This window comes from Heliangelus exortis, chromosome 19 (assembly GCF_036169615.1).
Source record: "Heliangelus exortis chromosome 19, bHelExo1.hap1, whole genome shotgun sequence".
Taxonomy (NCBI): domain Eukaryota; kingdom Metazoa; phylum Chordata; class Aves; order Apodiformes; family Trochilidae; genus Heliangelus; species Heliangelus exortis.
Genome location: NC_092440.1, coordinates 7,598,528 through 7,613,291, shown reverse-complemented (window position 1 = coordinate 7,613,291; position 14,764 = coordinate 7,598,528).

Below are 14,764 nucleotides of genomic sequence, written 5' to 3'. Positions count from 1 at the left end.
GAGCATTGGACACAGGAAAAGCCATCAGAGGGGCTGAGCATCACAGCTGGCAGAGTCTGGGTGGCAAAGGAGGAACTGCCAGCCCTGTGCTCCTCATTCCTGGGAGAAAAATCAGCTGCAACTCTGGGCAATTCCTACCCCTGCAGCAGGTAAAGTGGAGTATATTGTCTTGTTTAAGCTACTGCAATAACCACCTCTGTTTAAACACATAAATGTTAAATGCAGATCTAATGAAGAATAGCTTAGGTTTTTTTTTCTGCAAAACATGAATTCAACTGAATTGTATTACAGCAGCCCCCCCATTTCTGTTCACCTCACACTGGAGAAGTCTGCATTGTACTTGTTGGCTCAAGCTCAGTCCTCTGCAACAACTAAAGGTAGCAGGAACTCATCTATTTTCTTTTTTCAAGTGGCCCCCAGTCTGTTGCATTGCAAGGCTCCAGAGAGGAACATGCAGCTGATGAGTGATGCACCCACTCAAGGAACCTTGTGGCATCATTGCCTTCCTTGTGCCCATACTCATCCAAGAATCTCATATATATATATATATCTCATATATACATTTATATATATATATATATATATACACACACCATGTATCTGTTCATCCCCTCACACAATTCCATCCCCACACCCTAACTGGTACAAACCACAAACCTACTAACTTCATAAACATTTACCAACTCCTCAAGCTCATCACAGAACAAGTGTACTGATGAAAATTGATGTCTGTATAAGACTTCCCAAGTCCCAATCAGGCAGGTTAAAGGTGAAGTGGTTTTCATCAAACTTGAAGGAAAACCATTCAAAAAACTCCTGGTTTTGTTAGTGTAACTTTTCACAATACGTACAAATGAGAAACTTGAGAAGTGTGAATACAAAATTTCTCAAACAAAACACACACAGAAGAGTGAAATTCCCCTCCTGCTTCAAGGGAAAAGTGTCTCATTCACTGATGCCAAATAGTGATTTCAAACACTGACAGATACAGACCACTAAAACTTCCCGTAATGAACTGTGGTTTTCAGTGTTGGTAAGAAACCTCAAAACACAACAGGAAATGAGGCAAAGGTTTTGTTTTGTTCCCCTACTGCTGCTTCTATAAAAGAGAAATCAATTTCATTTATTGCTAAATCCATAACTCAGAAAAAGGTCCTGCCATCCCTCCTGCCCCAGCACGTGCCCCTCCACACTCCTGCACACGTGTATCCAGAGGAGCAGCACTGAAAGCAGGCCAGGTGTAAAGAAAAGCAGAATTTCAGTTGCTAATTTCAGGAGAAAACCAAAAAGTAAAAATACTTTTCCTCTGGGTCAGCTGTATCTTGCCAGCAGCTCTGCCATGGTTACCACTGGGGGCTTTGGGTTTAGTACCTTGGGAGAGGGCAGGGGGTGTTTGCTTTTTGACTCACTACTAAGTTTATTTCCCTGTTGAAATGTTTGATAATACTATCTGGGCTTTTATTCCTCAAGCAGAGGAAACTTTCACCTAAAAAGCTTTGGAACAGTGATTATTTTTTTTTAATTTTTTTTTGTCTTGCTCTTTTTTCTGCAGCCTCCTCACACTTCTCATCGCCTCCTTTCCATCCCAAGCTTGCTGATGAAATGGGGCATAAAACCAATGTGATGAAGTGTATCGAGGTAAGAACTTCTTAAAATTGTGCATTCACTGAAGAGAGAGCTGAAGATTGAGGCAGGTTGCTGTATTACTGCACCCATTTCATGTGCTGGAAAACTGAACATCAATTCCCAGAAGCGAAGAACTACTGTGAGTTCTCTTATTTCTTGTCTGAGTGTGTGGGACAGTACCAGTAAATAACTACTGAAAAAAAATCTGCCAAAAGATGACCATCATTTCTGTTTTTAGTTTATGGACCGTGCATCAAGACACCCCTGACTTCAGCACTTAAAATCAGTGGTAATTTCCTGATTCTTACCAATTTCTGCAACTCCAAATCAAGCAGGTAGACAAATAGTTGGGGTTGCACCCCCAGTCTTGGGAATCAATCACTTCTGGGCTAAGTTTACAGCCTACTTCTTGTGACAATTTGTGCCTAGAAACCACAGGCAGATCTATTTTAAGAAAGCCATGGAAATATTGCAGACAATGTTTTCCCAGCTGCATTCAAATTAGCTATGAATCCAAGCTATTAACTAAGGCAATATTAGCATCCATGTAGCAGAGCATCTCTTGGCATTCTTACTCTGCCTGTGCCAGGCTGCACATTTTCTAAAAGGACAGCAAATCCACAGGACCAGCTCTCTGAAGCTACTGGGAGTGTTGCTATCCCATGAACAGAATTAAGCATAAGCAGTTGTAGACAGGGGAGAGGGAGAGGAAAAAAAAAAAACCTCATTTTTGAGGACTGAGACCAAAGAAAGAGCAGTGAAGGTCTCAGCACTGCGTCACTTTGGTAATTCAGCCAGAAGGTGCCATAAATAAGGTCCACAGGCCAGGATACATTAAGGAGGCATGAAGACAGTTCTCCTAGGGATAGAGATGGCAATCTCTGCTCAGCTGCAAAGTGCTGCAGCTGCTGAATAATTGCTTCAATACCAGTGGTTTCAGCAACTGCTTATCAGCCTGCCCTGTCCTGCCCTTGGAGTGGGAGGTTAAGGTCCAGGCACAGAAACAAATTTAGACAGACAAAGAAATGCCAAGTAGAAGGAAGAGGAAGGCCACTGCTTGTTTCCCATTACATTTCTAGTTTGAGATAAGGATGCTTTTCTTTTTCTAAGAGCAATACAAGGGAAGTGGATGAGCTCTGGTAACCAGGATTTTCCTTGTGATTGGACCCCAAAGCAGTAGGAAGCAGTGAGCTGGGGCAGCCTGACTCCATCACCACATCCAACTACTGCTTGGATATTAAGGACAGCAGCTGTCCTGGAGAGGAGCAAAGCCACTTCCAAATGGGTGAAAAAAAAATTGCCACTTATACTGGATAGGATGGAAATTCTCAAAGCAAAAAATAGCATAGATTCATTAACTGGAGCACAGGAGTGTGCTGATGCCACTCTATAACTTCCAGGTAGCAATCAAGAAAAACCCAGCAGTTCAGCACAGCAGAGCTGAACTCCATCTGTTCCAGCCTGAGAGAAGACACTGTAGGAGTATTACATATAAATAAAAATACAGCTTCTAAACCTGCACCCAGCAGCACAGGGGAGGCAGGTGGAAAGATGGAACCCAAACCTTCTTTTATTTTCAAAAATCTACAATAGTGTCCTGTGCTACAACTGAAAGCCTCTTGTCTGCAGTACCTGGGGAACAGGCAGCCCTGTGCCCTCCTGGCTTCACCCCTAGAAAGAGCCCCACAGAGGGGCATAGCAGATACCTTAGAATAACATTTTTTTAGTGGTTATTCATGGTTACATTCATTTTGTTAGACAATACAGCACAGTGGTGATGTCACTTCTTAAAGCACAGCTTAGCATAGTTCTCAGGTGCCTTGATATAAGTCTTATTGAACTCACAGGAAATTAAGCAGATGATTATCTAATCAAGAGCACAAACAGCAATAATTTTCCCTTGTCTCCCCATCAGCCTAGGATCTGAAAGCAATTCACAGAATTAATAAGTCAAGACACAGAACTTATCTCCAGAGATGGTACTGTGCCCATTTTAAAGGTAGGGAAACTGAGGCACACAGTTTCCAGGCAAAGATAAACATGTTTTCCCACTACACTATCAACAGGCTCATTGGAACCAAGGGGATGACACTTGAAGGGTTTCTCATTAATGAAGGGAACAGAGATGGCCTCAAAGGTCTACATCAAGCTACAGACAAAAGCACAGATTGGACCCAAAGAGCATCAGCTTTTTGGTACAACAACAGGTCTGCCTCTTCCAAGCACATGCAGAAACTCTGTCTCTCTTTATGAATAGGCACATATAGATGTACCTTTTTGAAATTCCTTCTTACATTGCACTGTTGACTTACCAGCCCTCTGCAGCAGGAGAGGGGGATGGAATCACATTAATGTGCATCCCGGGAAGCAAGCACATCCCCAGGGGAGCAGCATGATTCATTTTTAATGATACTTCCCTGAGTCTGTAGGCCCCATAAGCCAAGAATTACAAGCCTTGAAAGTCATCATCACTGATTGAGCTGCCATTGGTGAAGGAGGGTTTCCAGACCAAGTGGGAGTCGTTACAGCAGAGGGATCATTTTAAACTAAGTGACAAGAATATATTAAGGGAAGGAAAATTACACTTTTCAACAACAGAAGAAAAAAAAAAAAAAAAAACCAACAAAACCACTTCCTGCCAGAAATTCTGATTCAGAAATAAGACAAGAGGGCAAATTGCTTCCCCCTGTCTCTACTGCATAGAGCAAACCTACACACATAGGTCAGAGGCCTAGCAAGAGCCTGAGGCTAAACTAATTATTGTGATTTGCTCGTCTTTTGTAATTAATCTAGGAAAGGCTTAAGGCTGTTAGCAGCTTTAAAGAAGTAAATCTGAAGGACCAATTAATTAAAAACAGCAGTGCTTAATGAGGACCTTTTGGTTCTCTCATGTTGATTGTTATATTTGTTGAAAGTTAAGTTTCCGCTGTCTGTCAGATCTTGTCTGGTCTTGTAAAATGGATCTTCTTACTTGGTGCTTAACCACTTGACACTGGAACAAAAGCTTTCGATTACAAAGCAATTTGCAGGGATTATAATGGAATGAGCTACACCCACACTCCCTGATTTAACAATCAATTTTAAGCACTGTTCACTTCAACCACGAAGCCTTAAGGATCCAGAACTACAGTTTGGATCTTCTGGTTCCTCTCCTCCAGACCAGACCCCACAGGTGTTATTCAAGAAGTTGGGTTGAAGCACTCACCTCAAATCTTCTTTGGAAAGAGAAATATGGATGCCTTTCTCCTTACTCAGTTTTGTCTGAAATTAGCAATTAAGCACCCACCTCACTCCATGTGTAAATCGAGCACAGCCCAGGAGAATCATGGCTTGGTTTAACCCAGCAGGGAAATTCAGCTGAACACAACAGAGATGCTTTATCTCCTTTCATCTGACATCTCATAGCCACCAGTGAAATCATGTCCTGAAAGAGAGGTTGCACCCCTGGGTCTGCTGTTACTCCCAGAGTCCTTCTTCTGCTGTAAATGCAGTTGCATGCCAGGGAAACAAGGCAGGTGGTATGGGGAACATGGTCAGCAGCTGAGAAAAATGGCTAATTCTGTTTCTGCTACACTCTTGGGTCTGCAATATTTAGGATATCTTATACAGTTGCCTCATACTCATGGAAAAATATTGATGCTTTAGTTTCTTTAGTCAGAGGAACAAGTAATTTACCCCCAAAACATCCATTATTTGTTGCTGTTAAACTGGGTCTACGAACAATGTCCTAAAAGCAGAGCTCTGCAATGAGGGAAACTTGGTCCAACATTTACCTAAAGACCAGGAGCACCTCAGAGACAAAAATATTATTTGCCAAGTGGGTGAGGTACCTCCCAGTGACAAAGACAAGGCCACCAGTTTGCTGTCCTTATGCAAGATATGCAAAAGTGGATTGGTTTGTTTTGCTTTTTTTTTTTTTTTTTTTTTAATCTGGAAAAGAGACTGAGAAAGGAGTAAACAAGTATGGAAAAAAAGATATATTATGAAAGGAATAAAGACCAGGTTATGGTCTTAGGACTTAGTCACAGAAACAGCCCTCTGTGAACAAAATTGGACTATTTTATTTGGCAACATAGAGGAAAACCATCCATGCTATTCTCTTTCAGACACCTTCTCTGTCAGCTGTCCCCACAGCCAGGATTTTTCACATACAGCAAATTAATTTTACATTCTCAGCAGGCATCCCTTTTAGAGACTAGCCAACTTCCTGATATTTTGTGTTCAGTTTTATATCAGCAGATCTATTTTAAATAAAAAGCTATGTGTTTTACAAAACATGAGTGCCAGTAACACAGAGGAAGAATGTGACATTTTTCTCCCCAGGATATTTTGACTGACACATGAAAAAGTCTATAATCTTACATAGGCTCAAGCTGCTCATGTTGACATCCAAATGTTTGGTGAAAAAGAGCTTGATTGCCTTCCATGAAAGGTGTAGGCTTCTGATTTAGTCTCTTCACCCCAGGAAAAACCTGACCTCTGACTCTTTTTCAAAGTATTTTATTTTGTTCCTCTGTCAGAAATGCAGTAGGCAAGTTGGGGGTGAGCACGTGTGTATCTTTCCACTGCTTAACCAAGCATCCCCACACTACCTTGTTTATTTTCATCTCATTCTCACACTGCCAGCTGCTCTGCTGAGCCTGCCCCAAAAGTCATCTCAACTCCCCAGCTTTGAAAACTTGATCCTTAGCTCCATAGCCTCCATGAAAGCTTCAAAGCTGTGATCCCATCCACAGAGAGCTACCATCCTTCTGGATAACCAGTCCCCTCTTGCAGGAAAGGAGGATCTGACTCAGCCATTGAAGTGAGAAATCCTTCCCCATCCCACACAACCCCCATGCTACCTCATCTGAACATTATTTAACTACAGAATCCTCCCAGGTAGCAGCAAACAAATACAGTTGTCTTAGAATCTGCTGTAAAATTAATCAATGTCCTGCTTCTTGCACAGTTCCTGCTTTGGGAAATAAAATATTTACAGGAGCTTTACCCTGCACAGATTTATTCCATGCCCCCCAACCCAGCAGGTCCTGGCTCTGACCCATCTGGGCACCCAGGAGCCCACACACACCACAGCCATGCTACAGAAGGGTCCCCACAGCCACCTTGCTCCAAAATGCCCTGGCTTTGTCAGCCCTTCCAGACAAGAACAAACAGAACCTGCCAGAGAGCAGATAAACACACCCAGGTGGACCCAACAATTTTCACAAGGTGAGATTAAATCATGAAGCAGACTAAATGCCACAAAACATACAGGAGCCCTGCCCCAATTTTTAGCTTCACTTTCCAAGGAAGATCTGGGTTTTTTTTTTGCACAGAGAGGCATGAGAGTGTGTATGAACCATTTAGCTGAACACTAAAAAATTTAAGTCACTTTAAGACACTTTTCCTCTTGGTATAAGGTTTCTCAGATTCCTGTTTCCAGCAGATCTCAGCTTGATGCTGTCAGCAGCCTTGGACACACACACACAGCAGCCTCAAAGGGCCTGGGGAGAAGCATTTGAGACATCCATGCCTGCTGAAGCCTGGTGTGAGGTCAGAGCCTGGCACAGCATCCCATCCCACATGGCTGCCCACAGCCACCATCATCCTGGGCATGGCTTAAGACCTCCCCAGAACGTTTCAAGAACAGGCTGAAGCACCATAACAGCAACTTGATAAAAAGCATTACAGTAACTGGCTGCTTTTAAAGAGTGGTCTGAACTGCATATCTGATGATATTGCTCCTCAGTAAATCTTCAGGATAGAGATAAATATTTCATATCCAACTCAGAGTAGGACCCTACTGGGAATGAAGGAATCCAGTGGTCACTGGAAACATTGATCTCCCACTCCCTACAAATCACAAAGCAAACAAAAAAAGTGCCTAATATTTGTTCTTCTCATAATTCAAAGTATATAAAAACATAGTAAGACATTCAGTAAAGGACTATCTAAATGTTGTGTCTTATGCAGGACAAGGATATGTACTTGGAAGCAATCAGAAGATGCTTGATAACACATTTGCAGCTATGTCACCAGTGACCTATCAGTCTTCTAAAACGTAAAGATAGATGTCAAGGCTGAGCCATTGTGTATTCTTGAGATACAAAGGAGAATACTTTGAAAAGTAGTCCCAGAGCACTCCAGTCATCGCCATGAGACGAAGCACAATAAGACATCTGAAAAGCTGTGGCAGTTGTTTTATGTCTGATATGTGTTTTGGTGAATAGCAGCTTCAGTAATTTATGTTCCCGATTGAAAAGCTTTTTGTAGCCTGAACACACGCAGTGGTTAACCCTTCTGCTCCTCACCTCAGGAATCTGTACAACTCAGTCAAGACAAATAGCACTCTCATTGGCTCCATCTCCAGTACCTTTTTCACATCCCCAAACAAACATCCTTTCTTTTCCATGCATGCAGACGAGCTGTATCCCACAGCACAAAAAATAGCCCTAAAGTAGTAACATTTTGTAGCTGATTGGATTTCAACAGAACTGCTTGCAAGTAATTTTGCATGTGCACACACAAAATGAAGGAGATGATTAGAGGAAAATATCATACAAAACAAGAACAGAGAGAATAATTCGCTACCACAGTAGAACAAGAATTTTTAGTCTTTATATGTTGCAAAGCAGGAAAACCATCCTTGCCTTGTGAAGGATCCTGTCTTTTTTGCCTAAGTGCTTCTCTTCACACCCTATACCTGGCCTGTGCCCACCTCTCCAGGCCTGAGTCCATCACCAAAACCCTCACAGGTGGCTAATGAAGATGGCAATGAAGGTGACAGAAGATGCTCCAGGAAGCTCTGAGGCTTTCACATGTTGGTGAACAAGAGTGACAAAGAGTTTGCAGAGTGTCTGCAGCTGCCTCTGTTGCTTCATGCTGCCACTGCATGTCACTGTTAAGACAGAATGGCAATGAATGACAGGGATTTTAGGGAAGACTATAAAACTCCAGTGGAGGTGGACCCTGCAATCCCAAAGAACTGTCCCTGAGTGTACCCTGAGTCAGCCCCACTGTAATGCACATCCCATTTTGTGGTTGGCTTTATGTGTTGTCCTCATTTCTGAGATCTGGGAGACTCATTTGAGATTAACCAAAGAGCTAAAGATAAGGTGTTCTCTAATTTAGTACTTCCCTTGCCTGCTTTATGTTTAGAGGCTTTTGGCAGAGGAAAGGAACAGCAGCAGCCAAGATGGGCTCTTCCTGTGAATCCACACAACCTAACCAGAAACTTGAGCATGTCACTTGACTCTAGTTAACAAGCCAAACTTTTATCCAGGGTCCTCTTCCAAACACTACACTTGCAAGCATTTTGCCATCAAGCCATGTGGTTGTTTAAACAGACTCATGGAAAACACATTAAAAAATAAACCATAGAGCAGATCCAGATGTTTTTAAATGTTAGACCGAGTGCCTCACACTCTTCCCTTCTCATCCAGCTTTAAAAAAATTCCTGAAAAACTCAAAAGCATTCCTGAGCTGGTTTGTAATGAGCCATTACTTCATACTAAAAAACATATCCTAACAAAGACTCAACTAATCAATCTTTTAGCCATAAACACAATTACCAAAACACTTTGAAGGTTTGGATCAGCTTCATAAAAGGATAAAAAGTCTTTGCTCTCTTATTTTAATAAGACTCTGGTTTCCAATAAAAGTTAGTTTTCACACTGAAAATATACCCCAGAGGCAACAGCCTTGAGTACCAGTCTCAAGATGATGCAGTAGGCAAGGCAGCTTGCAGGAAAGGAGACAAAGCCACTTTGCTCCTGATTTTCAGGATGTTATGCACAAGGCAGGAGAAACCAAGCTCAACAGCACTGCCTCATTAAAACCATGCAATAAGCACAAGGACACTTATTCCTCACCAACTTAATTAGGATTCCTCATCATCCATACTACTTTTGGCACAGTTCAGAGTTAGAGGGCTGTAGGGTACCACTAGCCCTGCTATTTTCTTAGCTGAAAACCCTGAGGACCTTTACTCTGAATGTAAATCTCCATTTCTCAAAACCTGTTTTTTGAGAGCCTCCGAGTTTCATAAAGTCAGTGCCTCTGCTGCATCAGACAGCCCTCAGTCCTTTTAAATAAAACAATATTCCACAGCCCAAAAAAGAGCCAAGAAGCTGCTGATTGAGCCATCTGCCCTACCAGGCAGCTGCCCTGCTGACATGCACCACAAACATGCATGATTTCCCCATGACTTCTTGCAGAAATATTCACATGCTTCTGTTCCTTGAAAGAGAAGATGCAAAGAGCTTAACTACCAGCAGGGCCAAGCCTTGCTGTAATACCAGGAAAATGATAAGGAATAAAACAAACCTTTGCTAATTCTATTCAGTTCTGGAGTCAGCTGCTATCTGCATGTTACTCCGTCCTCCCACTCCTGTGTTTTATTTTCAATGCAGAGATTTTTAACCTGATCTTGTTCCCTTGGACTGGCCAAAAACCTCCTTAATACCCTCTCCATACCAAAAGTCAGACTCATAGTGAAATACCTGCCAGGCCAGAATCAGTTACATCATTTCCCCTCTTCTTTTCCAGGTATTCTCTAATAGTTCTAAGCTTTCCCCCTATTTTACAGCTTCCTATAGCTTTCAGGCAGTCTGAGAAACAACAGAGATCATGATTTATTTTTTATAATCCTAGATGCAGTAACTGAAGCCTTACATCCCTGAAAAGTGGTTGAGGGTTATTCACTGGCTGAACATGTCAAGTGCATTAATATATCCAGCCTCACATTCAGCCATGAGAAGCTTTACTGGGAAAGACATTAAGACAAGATCAGCAGGATGAGACAGCTGAGGTGATGGCCATCCCCTGCATCCCCCCAGCCCAGTTTTCCATCTTATTTATGCACAAATACCAAGAATGAGTCAGTGAACATGCTTGGGTGCTTTTGAGAATCCCCTTAAGGAACTCATCACCAGCTCTAAGTGCTCTGCTACCTCTGAAGCTTTGACCCACAAGCTCTTCTTCACATATGGAGCACAGAAACCTCATAAGCCACCTAAACTTCCTAGATGAGAAGGTGTTTCTAATCAATGAATGGCCTTGCTTCAAAATCATCCACCAAGATACATTAAGATCTAAATTAACAGTATGGTTTATGTTTTAAAAAGGGAAAAAAATTTTCTTTAGTAAAGCTTGCAACAAAATAGTCTTTAAAATGTTCCTAATACAACAAATTCGGTCATGTCCATTTATCCTCTGCATCTCCTCTGCCCCCAGAACCCATTCAGAGATGCAATTTTATCCAGAGCAGTTTCTGGCCAGTGTAAAATTAATATGCATCAGTGAAGATTTCCCCAATAGGTTTTATTTTACAAAGAAAAGAAGTGTCCCAGCCCACCTGCAAAAGCATTTCCTCAGGATCTGGATCTGAGACTTACCTTAACTACATGTTGCTGATCAGCTTTAAAATCAGCTCCATAGCATTTGGAAGTTATTACAGTCCACTAGCTCTGTAATTATAAAAAGCTGATATTACTTTGAAGCTTCAGTTAGAGAATACTAATGCTGCAATTACTCAACAGAGCCATTTGCAACCTGATTATCAATGAAGGTCATATGTTCATATCTATACATAAACCTCAGCCACTGAAGGGCTGGCCACTACAAACCACATACCTCCAGGCATCTCTTGTTAATATGCAGCCCCATAAAACCATCTATAAACTAAGAATATAATATATTACATGCTGGTTTAATTGTTAGTTATAACTTCCTTGTAAAGCAGGCTATACAAGAGGGCACTGTGAAAAGCTGGGGTGTTTTATGGAGGAGGGCAGCAAATCACAGCTCAGCTGTATGGGAATGATTAGCACCTGCATATTGGTACAAAGCAGCAAAGTTTAGAAACCATGATCTCAGCTTTTGGCAGAATGAAGAGCCTGAAAGGGCTTAAGTTTTCCTGGGCAATAAATCCAGTTATTATCGAGATTATATTAACTGAACTTCCATCATTTTTTTTTTTGCAGCAGCATAATAAGTCCTGCTCAGATCTTGCCCAGTCAGGGATAAGTCTTCAGGGTATTGCTTCTGGTGGACAGGAAAGAGGAGTCAGTCACACACCAAACCTGACCCCACAGCCCATACTCACAAGTACCCTTTAATATACATGTGGGGTGATCAAAACCAATCACATTTTAGGGGTGATTGTGAAAAGAATTTCTTTGATAAGGATCTATTTCTCATTAAACACAGCAACTTTTCTCTCCAAATGTTTTGGGGTTTTTTAAATATTTATACACAAAAGTAATTTCACCCTGCCAGTAGAGAAAAATCATTCAGCAATTTACTGACAAGCAAATATTTTTGCCAGACATTCTAGCAAAATGAAATTACAGTTCACAATAATTCCTATTCCTATAAAAACAGCAGTTCATTTTTAGGGGGTTGTTTTAGTTTTGAGGTCTGGGGTTGGTGGTGGTTTTTTATTCTTATTTTGTTGGACCCATTTTTATTATTTACTCAACAGTGAAGATTGCAGAATTAAGGTCTGGAGTGATTCAGTCCCTTTCAGCAGAGCAATCTACACTCACAGGGATATTTTTCCCAGGAGGAAGGTGCTGTGCAAGGACCACCACGAGCCCCTTTGGCAAGGGCAGAACCATCAGGGTTGTACCCAGCCCACACACCACCCAGTGGGACTGTTCTCTGGGAAACCTGTTAGTTCACAGCCTTCATTTATCCTCCTTCCATATGTGCTGTAATTCAGAAAAACCTGTTGCTGCTGTGGTAAAATGCTGGCTGGGAGCAGACAGGCCCACGGGCTGCAAAAACAGGCAGACCCACCAGTCTGGGGGAGTGGAAAATGTCATTCTTCTGCCTGTCAGTGCCAGGCAGATGATGAGCTTAGGAGGAAGCAGAAGAAAACAGTAGCAAACCAGACAACTTTATCTCTCACTGCCTGCAGGGAGCTGGAGGAAGAGCCGCCACCAAAAGTGCCTCCAAGCAGCCTGGGTGCTGCTGATTCCCCTCTCAGCACCAGCAGCTGTTTCACCCCAAAACCACAGCCACACCGAGCTCACACAGCACCCAGGGTTCAGCACCCAACCAGACTCCATCCTAAGGCAATTCTGCAGCAGAGCAGAGCCCCAACGCTGGCACAGCCCCCGCTTCCCGAAGTTGGGAATTCCCGGAGCTGGGAGGAGGAGCACTCCGCAGTGCCTTCCACCAGACAGCTCTTAAGAGAAGCAAAGACAGTACTTTCTCCCTGGGTAATACTGCCACTTTCACTTAATTAAAATCTTTTAATAGGCATTTTCTTCTCTCACACCTCCCTGCTAGCAGACATCTTATTCAGAGTCGGAAGATGAACAGCGTTTTTGGTGCTTTGATGTTACCCAGAACAAATTAAAAATCAAATGAATCTGGTTAGTCACTTCTAGAGCAAAATGTCTTTTGTGTTGTTAGTTGGGTTTTTGGGTTGTTTGTTTTGTTTTTCTTGGAGTCTGACACCCAAGCTAGAAAGCCACTGGTGATTTGTATGTTTTACAGCATTTCAATTTGCCTTAGTGTAACCCTGTCTTAAGGCATCAAATTAAAAAAATTAAGTCCCAGGTATTTAAGGAGGGGTAAAAAATATCTCCCTATTCTACATTGTTATGCAAAGTTGTTGGGTTCACCAGTCTACAGTTCTGTATCTCAGAGGCTGATTTCAAAGCCAGGTCCTGTTGGTTGGTAGCTTGACATTGAACCTGAACCCATCCATCACAGCAAAGGCAAAATCAACCCATCAGCAGCAGAACAGCTCATGTGTCATTAAAACACACTGGCAGATTTACAAATGCTTGAAAAGTTAACATTTTTTAGGAGATCTTGTGTGTGGTAAGTGAAGAAAATGATGGAGACATGAGAAAATACAAAAATAAGCAAAAAAACCCACCAAAAAACAACACCAAAACACAAAAACCCCTTGTTTGTCCTGCTTTGCGAGTCTTAAAGAAAAAGCCACACCAAAAAAACTTGAATAGTTTTTTTGTGTCTTCTAGTAAGGCCAAAGATGTTGCTGTCTGAGGAACATGTTTTATACTGTCTGAGCATTTCACCATCAGTCACAAAACAACTGCACACCAAGAAAGTTCATCTAACCTCATTTTACACTTAAAAGGACTCTGTGGGCTTCATCCATTTAAAGTGCATTCTCATCAAAAGGTTACTACCTGCAACCAGACCTCACCCTTGCCCTGACTTGCCCTGGCTCAGAGGAACTTATTTACTGTCAGGTTAAATCAAATCCCCACATCCATCGAACTGCAGATCCCATTCCTGACCTGAGGACGTGCCTGAGAGGAAGAGCAGAGGGAGAGACAGCTGCCCTGCTGAGACTGCAGAGCCAAAACTCAGTCAAGCTTCTCCAGATCTGAATAGCTTCAAATGCAAAGCCAGAGCACAGCACTGAAAGGACCAGCTTGGAGGTCCCTGGTCCAATCCCTTCCTCAGAGCAGCTCCAGGTAGATCAGGCTGCACAGGACCATCCCCAGTTACCTTCTGAGTTTCCCCCAGGGTGCACATCCCACATTCTCCATTCTTCTTGATGCTGCTGATGGCCATGGCTGCTTCCAGTGTTTGACCACCCTCATGGGAAAAAAAAAATTAAAATAGCATCAGTTCTGATAGCATAAGGCAAATAAAGGGATTTGATTGATCATTTTTTATCAAACGTACAGCCTGAAGAAGCAGTGGTGTAACTGTGCTACTGCCTGAACCCTCTGACCTTTCCTGAGCAGGGCTGCCCAGAGCATGTGCCATGAGAGGGGAAGAGAAACTATTTGAAGAAAATCTTTGCAGGCTGCCCATTTGGTTGCTGAGGGTTAGAGGTTGTTTCTCTCCCTTCCCATAGAAGCAAGCTGTTGTTTCACTCCTCAATAAGGCTGTCAGGATGGTAGATCCAGCACCAAGACAGAGTTCAGTGGTGCTGCAGCTCATGGAGTGAGGCTGTGAAGCATTCCCCTCCTCGGGACATCTGCACAGAGGTCACTGCTCATCCCATTTCAATTAAAATTTAAAAATTAAAAAAAAAATTAAATATTCACAAGAGCCATTGCGCTGCCTGTGGGCATTGAGGTGTTGCTCTCCATCCCACAGAAATGTTCTCCTCCCCACAGCTCAGAGCAGAGAATAAAACTTGTGAGGAGGGAACTGCAAC